Below are 16,496 nucleotides of genomic sequence, written 5' to 3' on the forward strand. Positions count from 1 at the left end.
GGGAGGTATAACGAAACACACTGTTGCTGGTTTTCCTTGCACATGCCAAGAGGAAAATTGGGAAGCAACAAGGCTGCTCTAAAACTTCCCATTTCTGCTATCAAAAGCTTACTTCAGGCACAGTCCTATAATCTCACTTGCCAAATAAAGCAGGGCACCTGCACAGAATATGACCAGAGTCTGAGCTGTTTAGCAGAAATTAATGGCACTTCATTACAATCTTCTGAAGTATTTTTCTTGTAACAGTATTTTTGTATGCAAATATTATCTTACCTTTAATGCTGGGTAAATCAGACATTATAAAACAATAGCACTTCTCAGCATAGCAAAATACCATAAGTGTATGTCAGGGAGAATGTGGAAGCACTAACTATAAATTAAGAAAAATAGAAGAAAATTCAGCACAGAGAAACCCTGAGACACAAGTAAATATCAGCCAGACAAGTCCAGTGACAAAAATGTAAAAATGTCTAAATCCTACATTAGTTTGCAGGAGGGGAAGGAATTAAAATACTTCATGCAGCACAAGGCTTGCTCAAAGACAGCAGTGACATGGGTTACTAAATCTAAAAGGGATGAAAAACACGACACTATGAGAATAGCAATTAAGTTAGCTCTCCATACAGCAGTAAAGTATTTCATATATACTAATCTAGTGCTAACAATAGGTTCAATTGCACTTGGTCAGAGGCAATCAAAACAAAGTACCTCTTCAACACAGGAATTCAGTGGTAAGCTCAAAAACAAAGGCACTAACAGAGGAAAAAGAAAACAGTCTAGTAGATAATGCTGGGGTTGGATGCAAAAAACCCAAGTAATTCAAAATCTTTTTCAGTTAGTCATCATCTAATTTCTGCTGAGTAATGCCAACTTATCAACAGACGTGGATCATACAATATTCAATACTCAAACAAAACACATAGACTCCTTGTCTTTCCAACCAGCTCTCAACAAAGCTAAGATTCTGGGAACTAATTCCCATTAGGCTTATGAGCAGAACCAGCAAAGCAAGAGTTATGTCATAAACCCTGTTTGTCACTATAAATTGGCCTGAGAAAAGCAAACTAACAGCCCAACTGCCTATCAACTAACAGTAACATCTGACAAGAGTGAAAATCTTGAAGTCACTGTTCAACCACGTAACCAGCAAATGCAATACTACAAAACAAACCTGCAGATAGAAGTAAGAGGGATGGGGAGATAAAGAAAGGAAATTACAAGAAACGATGAAAAAACAAATAAAATTTACCACAACTAATGTAGAGTTGCCAAAATGATACCATGTACGAAGAAAAATTAAAGATCACTAGTAGAGTAACGGCTAATTGGTACATAGAACAAAGAAAAACAGAAAAATAAAATTTAAATGCCACAGAGTGAATAACATCTTCCTACACTTTCTTATCCCGGAGTGTTAAATCGACACAAGGAAATAGGAAAAGACAAACTGAGCAGCAGCAAGTAATTTTAAAACCTGGGAAACAGAAAGGACTTGATAAAGCATTTATCAAATTTTCAGATCCTATGGCAGTATTTGCACATGCTGAAAAAGGGTTTGGAATTAACTAGTAAAAAGCACTAAAGAAGTTAAAGCACACAAGACTAGTCCATGTTGGGCAAAGCTTCCTTCAAAACAATAATCCAAACTAATACAGATGTGTGAAACTACACTAAAGTTTCTGCCTGTCTACTTCCTCATATGCAGCATATACTCCTACAGGTCTTGATGTAACTACAGAGCATACAAAGAAATAGTTAAGAGTAACAGATGTGACTTAATTTCTCCTGAATTCTTGTTCACTGGCCACAGAACAAAGAACTGATAGGCTCTGAGGATTATCAAAGCATGTCTATTTCACCATGTCCCCTCCTATGATGTTTTGACCTGAGCTTCAGCAGAACCTTGACTTGAAGGCACAAACTCTACAAAGGCAGTACTATCACCCAAAAACCTAAAGCTCCTGTTTGCAAATGAGACAGGAAATGTGGTAATATGAAAGTCCTGCGTAAGTATTTGCAATAAAGACACACTGCAGATCTTTTAAGACACTATTGAGCAGCACCGCATGGCATGTAATATCCATAAACTCCCAATAGCTGCAAGTTCAGAGATCAAAGGACTTTTCACTGATAAACGTAAAAGGATTTGATCTAACAGTAACAGTGACGGGAAACGAGGCAAAACACACACCATACAGGTAGAGCCATATGTTATGTGCTCAGCTTTCAGCATAAAAAAGTATTTCAAATTTGGAAAGAAAAATGATCCTTTAATTTTTATCACTAAAGTCACTGCAATCAAAGATCCAAAAGAGAACATGTTTATGCCGAGATCAAAATATTACACACTTCTGGGTGCAGACTGTGTACTTGCTTTTCCTGTAATAAAAAAAGAAAAAATTTAAAAAAAATCTTACACATCTAATGATAATCTTCACAGCGTGTAACACTAATACATCATATTTTAAAACCATTATACTGATTTGGTTTTTTTAAAGAAACCAAAAACTTACTACTAGCTAACTGCAAGTAATTTTTTACTAACATGGGTGTCATGATGAGAAGGCTGAAGAACGAGAAACAGTTCAGCCATTCCCTCTATAAAAGTCATTGCCTTTTTCTATCAACACTACAAAAAAACCCCTCAGTTGCCTAAATGGACTAATTAACTTTTCGAACAGAAACTGAATAGAAATTCTCAGCCTAAGACTTATTTCTTAATTATCTCTAAAGGTAAGTATCTACAAGGCAGACCAAAAGAAAGAATAGATTTTATTAACTGGGTTTTTTTCTTGGTTTTATTAATTAATTATTAATCTCTCATAGGAAACAGTTTTAGATCAGCATCAGACCAGACTAACAACTTGCCAGACTATGATCAACTTCTGACATAAAAGAACACCTTACTTGCTCGCAAGAAAATAAAAACACAGACCTACCTAACTTTTTCTAAAAATCAAGAAAACCACCAAAAATATGCAAACACTTGCTAGAACGAAGGAAGCATTACGTAGAGTAGAATAAAGAACTAACTTTCCCTTCCCAAAAAATGGAAAAGTAAAATGTGTCTATGACATTTTCTAGCCATGTCTCTCGAGCAGTGTCCAGAATAAAAAATGGGGTACTGAAAATGAAAAACCACTGTAACAGTAATTTTCAGTTTCAACTTCTACTCAGCATCGATACTAGCAGTTTGCTACACCATATCAATTCAACATTCATTGACCAACCTTTACTAGTCCTGTGCCTCTGTAGATGTAAAATCACTTGGACATTTTATGTACTTGGCTTTACTTACTATCCCTACATGTAGTGCTGACCTAGAGAAAATATAACGAGTCACTGCTTCCAATCATCACATGAGCATGACCCAGTCACCCTGGATACCTCAGGACTTAACTGAGAAAGGTATCACCGAAAGCCACTCTCCCTGGTGAGAAAGACAACCCTTGCTTCTGCTAGCTGATGTATGGAATACTAGGATTTAAGTAAAGGCTTTAGCATACTCTAAGGAGCCAATCTTCTAGCTGAATTATTTGTCCTAAACTGCTAATGAAAGAAGTAGCTCCCTCCTCTCACAGCCTCAGCGGACTTCAATGTTAAGACAAAACTACTGGCACACAAAGGCAACAGTCTCCAAAGAGAAGCACATGCAGCCAGTAGGTGCACAAGACTACTCTAGGGGTATGTGAAGAAAATATTGGAACTTCTGTTTATATTTAATCGAACAAAACAAACAAACAAACCTCACAAAATCAAACCCACAAAAAAACAACAATCCAGGAAAAAAATGCAAAACACCAAACCACAAATTCAGCTTTGCAAACATTAAATTTATGGATTGATACTGGCAGTATTACGCAGTCCAAATGTCTTATGTCACATTATGGTAGGTGACATGACCTGGGCGAAGTGTGTGCTCCACAACACTTCATACTCTCTCTGCGCACTGCAACATGTGGAAGTTTGCCTCTGCCTGGTTAGGTGGATTAATGGATCGTATTACTTCATTTTAACAAAACTAAGTCTCACAAAGTGGAGAAGTGGTTTAAAAAGATTCCTGCAAGGGAACAGGGGATTGAAGAAAACACTAATACAGTGATTGCAAGCAAACAACAGGAAAATGGCAGAGTTGACACTTCTCTCAGTACAAGCCCTTTGTCAGCCACATTGTGAGATTAAAGCCAATGACAATATAATCACATGACAAGAAGTTGGACTAACAAAACTGGAATTATCAAGACTATATGAAATATGTATTTACAGCTACTATTGTTAACAATTAACCTTGTCCTAAGTGTATAATGCGCCTTGAGATACTAGCTAATGATAGTGTGAAATCAGCAAGACATCTGAAGACTAACCATCCAGAAAAAGTGACAAACTTTTGGTTTTTGCAGCAATGTTTCAAGTATTGTGATACTGATATCCTATACTTCACAAAATCTCACTAAATGTAATGTTGCATGTTTAGAAGCCTCTGTTTGAGGTTCCTTTACCTAAGAGCAAGGGACAGAAATGCCACATGCTATGGGAGAATTTACTTCTTGCCCCTGTAAAAATGTCTAAAATAATGCACAGAAAACAATGAAGACAAGCTAAAGTGTATTTATTTGTTAGCAAATATGGTTGAAAGACACACAGAAAACACTGGTGAAGACTTGAAGAAACAAGTATTAGAACAAATTGTGCACTGGAGGATTGCTGTATGGTTAGATGAAAGTACAGATGCTTCTACCATGTCCCAACTTTCACTACTTGCTAAATTCTGTTTAAATTACGAAATAATGAAGAATTGCTTTTTTGTGAACCACAAAAGGAAAGATGTACCAGAGAAAACATGCCTTCAACATTCAACAACTTCTTTTCATTAAAGAAAAAAAAAGGTTTTATAAAAAAAAATCCAACTGGATTCTAGTTAGGGTGATGATATAGCACCACATGTGAAATTCATGCACCAATCACATACAAGCTACTGCAGCAAAGAATCTGGAGCCAGAAGCATATGAAGTGTAAAAAGATGTCATCAATGTGCTTTATTTTATGAAAAAAAAACCTGTTAAATAGTAACATTTTTACAATGCTTTGTAAGATGAGGATTGACCATAAAAATCTTTTGTACCCAAAGAAGTTCACTGCTTAAAGGCAGTGTTAAAAAAACAACAACAAAAAAAAAACCAAACACAAAACCAAAGAAAAAAAAAAAGTGTTGCACATTCACTGCCCCTTTATTTGAAAATAAGTGGTCTCAGGTAGTATGCTACCTAGTTGATATTTTAGAAAAAATATCTTCTAAGCTGAAAGAAACACAGAACTGCTTTTCAAAAGAAACTCATGCTATGGAGACAACATTCTGAAAAGAGATGTTTGGAAAGGTTTCCATCATTATTGATTTTACTGCCAAAAACAAAGCATGTCACCTATACAAGCTATCACACTGTACACTTAAAAGGCTGAAGACAGACATTTCTAGTATGTTTAAAATTTTTCAAGAAAGTTTCAGTGGGTTTTGAACTCATTTATTAAAAAAATAAATCTTCTTCTGATTAATGTTCAAGAAGTGATCAACATTAGGGAAAATGGAAATCTACTAGCCAAATATTAAGAAAAATATTTGCATAATTCATGGATGGGATTGAAAAAATGAGTATAGTGATTTAGTAAGCACAGTCCAAATGTCTTCCATTTGGACCTACATCTTTGTGAGGTGTCTTTTTCAACTACGCTAGTCATTAAAACAAAGTACCCACATAAACTGAACTTAGAACCTTATCTTCAAAGCACTCTCTCACATGAAGTATTAAACCAAATTTTTAATATGGAAGAATATTCATAAGTTTTATATGTGAGTGCCAAAAAAGTTTTTATTCCAATAACAAAGTAAAACATTTTCAAAAATTATTTAAACTTGATCTCATCCTTTTAAAATTTCTACTTCTTGCATCTTTTATAATGTAGGTATTGGTACAACAGCATGTATATAATTTATAAATTATTATACATACATTGAAGGTGTATTTTTTTATTGCTAGAAGTGCAAAAACAAGACTTCTTGAGACCACCACACCAAGGGATTAAAAAAACTGTAACAGAAGGAAGCCTTCCTTTCTCTCTGGCCCAAACACATTGACCAAGTCTTAAAATTAGCCAAGGCTATTAAAAATGAACATAAATCTAATCTCTTTCACAGGATTACCTATGACACACTTCCACATGAGCAGTAATTCAGATTAAATTCTAGTATGCTAGATGCTAACCCTAAGAGTTAAGAACAGGTGCACACATTTAAACATGCATATGCATTAAAGAAAATTTATTAACTCCTCACATTAAAGGTGGAAGTCAGGAACAATGAACTTAAAAGTTTCCCTTTAACTGCTCCTACCTTTGTTCTGAGTTTCAGAAATTTTCATACAATCCCAATAATGATACAAGTGATTGTATGAGTTATGGCACTTTGAAAACACTTTCAGCCCTCACCAATACATTCATCTGTTGGTGAGGGTTTTACAAGAATAACTTTTCCCATCATTCTTTATTGCTACCCCCTCCAATCCTCTGTGGTGTCATTACCACCCATACAGGGAACAGATTCAACTTTTTTAAACTGCTTTTGTTTTCATAAACATTCTAACAGGCTGATGAAGTGGAAAAAACAAGCAGGAGTGAGCAGGCAGTATTTCTTAACACTACTGTCCAGATATTGAAGCATAAAGCAGTGCAAATCAAAACAGAACTCAGAAAGAAGGAGTTTTCAAACAGAAAAGTGTTTTTGGAAATTTTCAATTTTGGTACCCACACATTCCACACTGAATCATGATATACTGCAAGTCATTTTTCCAAGTGCTTCAAATGCTATGTGGTATAATGGCTTCTCCCCTTTCCCACAGAGCATCACATTGCTGACGAGACTACGAAAAAGAGCAACAGCATGCAGAACTCCTATTACACTGCATGTCCAATAGCATCACTAGAATTTTAGGAAGCTTGTTTGCCAGAGTTTTAAAAACGTAATTGTTTGTGGTTTTGAAGTTCAGAAGAAAAGGATACAGATTTCTAATAGGTCAAATGACATTTTCTTAATCTGCTGAAATGGATACCCTAACAACCACCCAAAACAAGGCAAAATCAATCATCATCAGCTTGAGATGTCTACAGGCTTTCCAGAGTTGAAGACTAATCATCTCTTATTTTAACTTGAATCAGCAGATTTCCAGAAATGAAATGAAAAAGAAGATACAACCTAAGAAGCAAGCTTGTATATTTTCTAGAAATAATCAATGGAAGCTACCACTGCAAACCAAATGTGAGACCATTTTACACTGTACTTTTTTATACATAACTGCTGCATTAAAAAAAGACAAGCAAACCCTGCCTAATAGCAAGGCACTTTACTTGCATGAAAAAATAGTAAACCTAAGCTTGGTAATAAAGATATTGGAAGATAAATTCAGGGAGATAACAGCTGAGAGGTAGTCAGAAAATACTTGGACACTTTATTTTCCACCTTGACCTACTGTGTTCTTTAATTTTTCCTGCATTTTTTGAGGCACTGACTATAAGCAATTCCTTCATCAGCTTAAGAATTTTAAGTATTACCCGATGTAGCCTACCTAGGATGCATAATTTGACACACTTTTCTTGCAATTAGTAATGCCCATTAGTGCAAAGTAGCACCACTGATCTCCACAAAATCAATCACCTGAACTGGCACTACTAATTACTGAGATTCTAGTATCCTATCTCTCGGGGTAGGATGTAAGAAACGTTATTTCCTCAACCAAGAATTGTAATACTGTCACAAATATGGGCCACCTGCTGTCTTATGTTATTACCTAAATCTTATCTCAGGAACAGTAGTCCTGGTCCTCCACTCTCCAGAGATCCCCTTACAGAAAATAAAAGGCAAAGTACTTTATTTCTTGCCACTTTCTTTTAATGTAAAAGTCAGGGTCATTACCTTTTCTTAAAATGCTTTTATTTGAAACAGTTCAGCAATAGGCAAAGGTGAACAGGACACCATACCCACCAGGCCATGAACAATCAGGGTGCAATAAGAGAGGTAGTTTGAGTGCAGCTTAACCAGGCTTATGCTTGTGTATCTGTATCCTCTTTTCTCCTTCTCCCAAAATAATCCTGATTAAAACTGGAAAGTAAGATAAAATCTCCACTATTTTCAGGCAGCTAGCATAAATCGGGACCTTCCTGTCTTTCCCTCACCCTTTCTGAACATAGTCAAGATAGTTTCTCTGCAGAACAATCCAGAGTTGGAGCCCACCTTCTTCGTTCAACTCTTCTGGTAGAAAAGTCATACATACCTTAAACATAATCAGAAAAAACAGTCAGTATATAAGACTTCATTCTCAGCTAACTATTCACCTGTACTAGTCAAATTTACACTAGCCCACCGTGTCACACTATGTCTTAACTTTGCTCTAGTCTTGCAGTGATGACCTCTTCTAACCAGCTCTCATTTTGTGGTCTAACTTGTTGGGTTGTTTTTTTCCTTACCTTCTTCACTGATGAATGGACTTCCAAGAAACCAAATGCCAAGATATATTATCAACACTATAAAAACTAGAATAGAAAGTGTAGATGGAAAAAACACGGCAATGCAAGTTAAGCTAAATAGGTGTTGTTAGTATAATGTATACAGATATACAATATTTGCTAACTTGAATTGTTGAAGACCATTTGTGCTCTTTTAGGCATTTAACTCCATTAGTCAAAATGGAATTCCTGCTTTTTAAAATCCCTTTTCTAAGAATGTGTGACATAAGCCTTCTTTCATTCTCTAGCTCCAAGCAATTTACATATATTGCTTACCAAAACAACAAAAAAAGCAGTGAATAAAATGAAAACAGCCTAATGTGTGTACAGGTTTTCCTGAATAAGGAACCTTACATTAAACTTACTGTACTTTTCCAAAGTAAAAAAAAAAAACAAACCAACAAACCCAAAGGTAAATTAAGACAGCAATACATAAGACTGTGCAAAACTGTGAAGCACCATAGGACTGTGAAAATATAAACAAGCATGCTAGATAAAGCAATAACTATGATCTCTTCAGTACTGTTGGAATGAGACTATTTCTCTATTACCCAAACAAATCACAGAAGGGATGACAAAGATAGCTGTCAACAGTGCAACAGTATATACTAAAAATGGGTAGTATCATCTCAGGATAGGTGCTCCACATGAAAGATTAGTTTTATGCATGCTGACAAACTGAGGTGAAGACTAAAAAGAGCACCTTCCAGGACACAGTCAAGAAACCCCTCTCACCCCTAGCTATTGAGTCACGTAATTGCATTTACACAGCCATACATGTCAAATCTGATCTGGTATGGAGGTTTGACACACTGAAGTAAATTGTCTGTTCTTTTTTACAAACACTGTCCCCGGCTACTCCCTATTTATGATAGATGCAAGAGGAATTTATGCCTGAACTCAGTATTTATTTACAAGCTAATGTGCCATAAAAGCAGCATAGCTTAATGACAGTAATAAAGGACATGATTTTCACATTTGTTTTTACCTATTAATTTTTCACACACACCCAACAAATACCTATGCAATTAAACTGGAGAATGCTTTAGGGAGAAGACAGGCAAGTATCCCATCACAGTCACAGTCAGTTCTATTCAGTAGCCTTAAATTTAAACTTCACTGGCATACCCCTTACAACAAGACTTTAAGTGTGAAATAAATAAAACAGTGGAAAAAAACCAACACAACCTCTTAAAACTAACTTTCCTTTAAAAAAACCCCTTGTTTTCACTATGTCACATTCACAACGTTTTTCCACTGAGGGAATCACACAGTGTACAACAAAGTATGCTAACTACCACAACACACTAGGAGGAATCCTAAAACAGAAAGCTGCACAAGACACACTGTAAAAGAACTGATCCAGTAATTAGATTCATGTGTAAGGTCCATATTAATAATGGAAACTGAAAGCAGGTAATTTATTGCCACTGGTTTCAAGTGCATAGGTTAAGCTACCTTAAGAATTTTCTGTTTTAAGAAGAGCAGGCATGAGTACCAAATTGAGCAAATTAAAGTTCAAGACACTAAAAGACTGCAGGGTCTTGGACTGCAATCGACCATCTGGATTTTAGGTTTTTTGTTTTAATATAAACCAGAAGTTGAAGGAAGGCCAGTATTTGAACATGAAGAGCCCAATTAAAACGTGCAGACACTAAACCCCAAAATCTTAAAATTGCAAGTTCATAAGTAAGTTTATTTAGGCAAATGCTGCTTAAATATTTTTGTTTTATTTTTGAAGCATGCTTAAGTATTTAATTTGATTTAGATGCATAAGGAAGATTTATCTAAAGGTATCACCACCAGTAAACTGCAAAGAGAACAGAGTATAAAATTCAGGCTGTCAAGTGTTATCTTCTGTCCTCAGCTATTACAAATCATGAACTCAATGGAATTATAAGAGCTAACAACTCAAAGACATGCACTGTATTTCCAGTTCTGCAGCCCATTATCTGATGGCACTACTATAAACTTTCCCCAAAGCAAAGGTATCAAAAACACACTAATCATCTACAAGTTCCACAACCCTATGAACCACATTGAAAGTCCTTAATTGCAAGCCACAGTTACATGTCTTAGGAGCACAAACAAGTTCTTGGAATCCTTCACAAACAGGAGGCATCAGTGGTTCTCCAAGGGTCTTATACTCCACTGTGCAATTCGACCATTTTTCAAAATGCAACTGTTTCAAGACACAATGATGTCTTTACCGGAAGCTCCTTGTAGATCACCAGTAAAAAAGTATTATATGGAATTTAACTTAAAAAAAAACCAAACAAATGACTTGAGGGTTCACATCTGGATAGATCTGGCGTACACACTGCTTGTATCACAAAACTTCGCTGTGCCTTAAGGAGTGCGAACAACTTGCATCAGCTTCAATTTTGAAATCAAACAAATGACTTGAGGGTTCACATCTGGATAGATCTGGCGTACACACTGCTTGTATCACAAAACTTCGCTGTGCCTTAAGGAGTGCGAACAACTTGCATCAGCTTCAATTTTGAAATCAAACAAATGACTTGAGGGTTCACATCTGGATAGATCTGGCGTACACACTGCTTGTATCACAAAACTTCGCTGTGCCTTAAGGAGTGCGAACAACTTGCATCAGCTTCAATTTTGAAATCAAACAAATGACTTGAGGGTTCACATCTGGATAGATCTGGCGTACACACTGCTTGTATCACAAAACTTCGCTGTGCCTTAAGGAGTGCGAACAACTTGCATCAGCTTCAATTTTGAAATCAAACAAATGACTTGAGGGTTCACATCTGGATAGATCTGGCGTACACACTGCTTGTATCACAAAACTTCGCTGTGCCTTAAGGAGTGCGAACAACTTGCATCAGCTTCAATTTTGAAATCAAACAAATGACTTGAGGGTTCACATCTGGATAGATCTGGCGTACACACTGCTTGTATCACAAAACTTCGCTGTGCCTTAAGGAGTGCGAACAACTTGCATCAGCTTCAATTTTGAAATCAAACAAATGACTTGAGGGTTCACATCTGGATAGATCTGGCGTACACACTGCTTGTATCACAAAACTTCGCTGTGCCTTAAGGAGTGCGAACAACTTGCATCAGCTTCAATTTTGAAATCAAACAAATGACTTGAGGGTTCACATCTGGATAGATCTGGTGTACACACTGTCTTTATCACAAAACTTCACTGTGCCTTGAAAAGTGTGAACAACTTGCATCAGCTTCAATTTTGAAACTCTCAGAATGGTGGAATTGAATCTAAAATGTGGAACAAGTATTTGCCAGCCAGTTAGAAAAAAAATTGGGTTCTGATACATACTCCCTCTGAACTCTTCTAAAATGAAAAAAAAAACCTCAGACATGTTTCTAACTTGTATCTGGATACCTTACCATGCTTTAGTAACCTTAATTCTGTAAAGATTATTCCTGATAAAACAGCAGCTTACTACCCAAAGAGAAGATTACTGCTAACAGAAGTGAAAAGCTTGCTTTACCTACTAGTTTTTCACAGCATGTCAAGTTCTAGTAACAGTTTCCTTTACCATTCAGGTACTCTTGTTGATCTGGGAATTCCTGTGTACTATATAAGTATGTATCTACATATGTATGGGTTTATGTCTATGGTATCTTGCTAGATACACACATTTTTACTAATATCACCTCTTAAACTTCCACCTAAAAGAACCAGTACGGGCAAGTAATTCTGCAATTTAGGGAATTTCTTTTTTAACTGCCACTTTATTTCTTGAAAGAGAGAAGCTAAAGTCATAGCTTTCAATTAATCTTTTTTACCTCCTACAGAAGGTATGAATTTATACAGTAAACTAAAGCTTGCTGACAAAGTCTTAAGTCTTTACTTAACTGTCTTTTGTGGTACATGGACTGCTCAATCCAACCCACTAAAATTGCCATTATAATCAGCTTTAAAGTTTGCAAAGAATGGTGAAAGTCTTTGGTGTAAGCAGCTGCTTGCTGCTCACTGCAGAAAAGGAAGCATAACACATTCCAGCTAACTGCTTTCCAGGTAAGACGCACTGAGCACATCCCTTTTTATCTACAGAGAAGGAAGGTTTGCTCAAGTTCTCTAATACCACCTTCTTCCAGAAACATAGGAAGAGCAAAGACATGGGAAATCGCAGAAGAAGCTGAAGAGTACACTACACTGTTATTATTACACAGAAATCAGAATATCAAGCAACAATATCAGGTAAAAGCGTTTATGCTAGTCTACAATTTCCATCATGCTTGTTTCTAGTACTGATTTATAGCTTCAGACATTGCTGAAATAAGCAAGGGAAGTCCAAACAGTGCAGCCAATTATTCAACTGTGAAAATACAAGACATGCACTTTTCTGCCAGCAGCAAAACAGAAGGCTCAACACCTGCAGCAAGGGAAAGCTTTCTGCTCATCTACCAAACAGATAAATAGATGCAATCAATGCTGGGAAGAGTGCAGGAACATGGCAAATTGGACATTTCTTTCATATACAAAGTGAAATAATTCACTTTCACAGCCAGTCACAGAAGTAAAGGGCACCTACAGTTCCTTACCACAATGCTGATCAGTGCATAAAACCAAAGGTTTCTGACTAGTCCCTTCTCCACCTCTCCTACTGTTGAGAAAACTACAGGCTTTCCACAACTTTTGCAAGTCATGGTCTTTCTGTAAAACAATACAATGCAGTATACATGAGGCCTGTGCATTTTTTTAAATCCAACCCTGATCCACTGCTTCTCTTAACTTCCTCAAGTAATTATGGTGGCTCCTCTACAACAGGCTACATTTAATCATTATCAAGACTGTCACTCCAGATGACAGCATTGAAGTCTACACCACATGAAGGGAAATGAATGGCTTTATTGCCCTGTCAAATGTATAAAGTGACACAATATTTCAAAGATTTGTCGTAGTTATCACCAATGCTGATGCTTAGACATTGACTGTATTTGCCTTTATCTCTTCTTCTTTTCTACCAGCTCCAGAGAGTATGATCATCTTTGCAATTTATTCCTAGCAGCAAACCTCAATTGCTTTCCTCAATGGTTCCACTCCCCTCTCTGGCATTCTGAATGGAACAGGACCATAACAAGCTTATTAAACATTACTACTGATTTCTACTGCCGTTTTGTAGAATACAGATTTTCAGGTTTGAAGGCAGTGACACTTTCCAAGTTACAGCTAGCTATCTGTCTGCAGCTGCAGCTTGCTAAGGCAACAATTGCCAAGTGAAAATGATCTAGAGTTCAGGAAACATAAAAAGAAGAAAAAAAAACAACAAAGACTAAACAACAAGGACAAGTCATACAAAAATATATCATGTCACACTCCTTTTGTAATCAGTATTTTAATAATAGAACTAGGCTAGACAGAAAAGGGTTCCATCATCTGAAACGGAAAGACCTCACCTTCCATTTACAAAGTTTCCTGATAATCCTGGCAAACACGCACATAAGCTTTCCAAGACCTGCCTGTGAATCAGACTATGAAATTAATGATTGATAGAAACTTAGGAAAAAAGTTTTTAGCATTTTAATACTTTTTTAAAATCTAAGATACACACAGTAGGAAACATAAGATGAAGAACTAAGTCTCACTTCACAGGATATACTGGTATTTATGGGCAGTTACAGTTTGATACCAAGTAGTTTTCCATACTCTCTGGAGCAAGGTGGCTTGTTTCAAGTAGTAAGAAAATTCACACAAAATCATCAGACTTGCACCTAGATAATTCATGTTTGTTGGGAGTTCTTACAGCTCAGAAGACTGACCTTACTTACGCAGTTTTATTTGTTTGCGGGTCTCTTCTGATTTTATAAGCTGCTTTTTTTTTATTCCCCAAAGTAACCAGAAATATTTTGCCACTTACTAGAAGAAACCCCGAGGAATGTTTTGCCACTTACAAGAAGAAACTCCAAGTATGTCTGCTAACTGGAACAGTATCAACTTTATTGGAAGCAGAAATCTTCAAAATGTATTGCATATTAGAGCTTACAAATTATCCACAATACTGAAAGTTCACTATCTTTCTAGGACATTCATTTGTGTGACAGGAAGGTTGACTTGGCACATTCAGCACATGCTGACTGATCAGCTGGCAATTATACTCCTGCATTTCTTCACGAGGCAATAATTTAGAACTCTCTCTACCCAAGAGGAAGATTCCCTGAAGTCCACAAAACAGTTTCCTTTATAAGACTGTAACTGACAGTACCAGCTAACTGGTTCAACAGGCTAGGATGAGAAAGCAGATAAGTAGACTAACAGTACAGGAACAACCACCTCTCAGAAGAGAACACTAAAACCATTTATTTTCAAGTTTACTTTGACTTCTTAAACCTTCAGCATTCATCACATCTCTAGCTCTAGAAATCTTAACTTCCTAGGACAGGAGGGAATTTTTGCAAGTTAGCATCGTTCTAGAATGTGAATTTAATTCCAAACCTACAAACTAGATGTCACGCTGCTTGGATGTAGGAAAATTCTAATGAGGCTCTTCCAAAGATGTGACCACTGCACAAGCTAGAAGACTAGCATTCAGCATTTGAGGACTGATTTTATTTTTTTTTAAATTAAACAACAGCTGAAAGCTGAATTTCCACTTCAGAAAACAAAGGTAACACTTTTAGTAATAGTGGTCTGACAGCTCTAAAGAAGGAAGAATCATAAAGTACTCTGCAGGAAAAACTAAACTGACCAGCCTGCTGCTCTGCCTTTAGAGACAGTTAGGTTATGGTTTTATACAACACAAATTAGGCGTGTGTGCCTTGCACTTTTTGGACAGTAGATTTATTTTACATTCTAATCCAATATTTCAGATTTTGACACCAGGTTTTTTTCATAAAAACAGCAATACCATTTTCTTGCATGATAATATGGTTTTAAGACTAGTTAAGCTTTCTCATGTAAGGCATGTACAAGATCATCAAAATTCTTAGCGGAAGAGTTGTGAACATAACCAGCAAAGTAAGCACCTGTGAGAAGAACGTCCCGTCCTCTTAACTATGGTCTGCTTGCTAACCAGTAAGCCTTGGCAGTCGGTTCAAATACAAACCAGTTTTAGTAAGCAAAATATAGAATAGCCAAGAATAACTGAAATAAGTAAGTGCTTACCTTGACTCTCCACTACTGTTTCTTAAGCTTTCTTCATCGCTGTGCCCATTCATTGTAAATAGTAAGAAGTTTAAAAGATAAACAAAAGTCCACTCTGGTTACAAGGTGGGTATCGATAAACCACTTCTTGGTACTCCGTATGTTTTCCAGGTGCGTGCACTATTGTTCACTTAGGGTTTTCACGCTTACTCCCAAAATGCCTAAAATAGTAAAGAAAAATGTTGACACAATTTGAAAGTATATTTTAAAATAAAAATAAAAATATTTTAAATAATCTTTAAATAACACTGAAAGGGGGCATTATGTTTGATGCAATGTTTTTATCTGAAAAATAGCTCTTTGCATTACCTGTTTATGGTTGATTATTTTATCAACATTCCCCTATTAAAAAAAATAATAATAATCTTTCCTCATGTCTGTGAAAACGAGCAAGAACTCTTCTCAAGAGACAAAGAGATCTTTTCATAAGTTACACTTAAAATTCCTGAAAGAACTAAATGAAAGACACAAACTCATGAAAGGAAAGACCTGTCTGGTTTTTGCTCTACTGTTCTGGGTCCCAGCACACAGGCCAGTAGGCTTCTTTATGCAACTTTTCATTGATGCTGCTATAAAGATGGCAATTTCTGATAAACCACGAACTTGCAGAATAGTAACTGTAAGGGAAATCACATTCTTTCAGTATTGCTGGGTAAAAAGAACAGCTTACTGTGTATATGCACTAGACCTCATGGCTTTACTTTTGCCATATTACTGACTTAGAACAAAGTAGATCTAAATTTTCAAGACAAACTGCTTACCTGAAAACTGAGATTAAAACCACAGATAATAATGTTCTGGTAAGATC

The 16,496-nt window shown here is 36.3% G+C and overlaps 1 protein-coding gene across 1 annotated transcript in view; it reads right to left on the reverse strand.

Moving 5' to 3' along the window:
• CHD1 (chromodomain helicase DNA binding protein 1) overlaps positions 1-15,702 on the reverse strand; it is a 50,328-nt gene extending 34,626 nt beyond the window's left edge. The window contains exon 1 of the mRNA XM_010007206.1: positions 15,650-15,702. The gene's annotated coding sequence lies outside the window, so the exon portion shown is untranslated. The remainder of the gene's footprint in view (positions 1-15,649) is intronic.
• Between the last annotated feature and the right edge of the window lie 794 nt (positions 15,703-16,496).

The sequence above is a fragment of the Chaetura pelagica genome, unplaced genomic scaffold (genome assembly GCF_000747805.2).
Source record: "Chaetura pelagica isolate M959 unplaced genomic scaffold, ChaPel_1.0 scaffold40, whole genome shotgun sequence".
Taxonomy (NCBI): Eukaryota; Metazoa; Chordata; class Aves; order Apodiformes; family Apodidae; genus Chaetura; species Chaetura pelagica.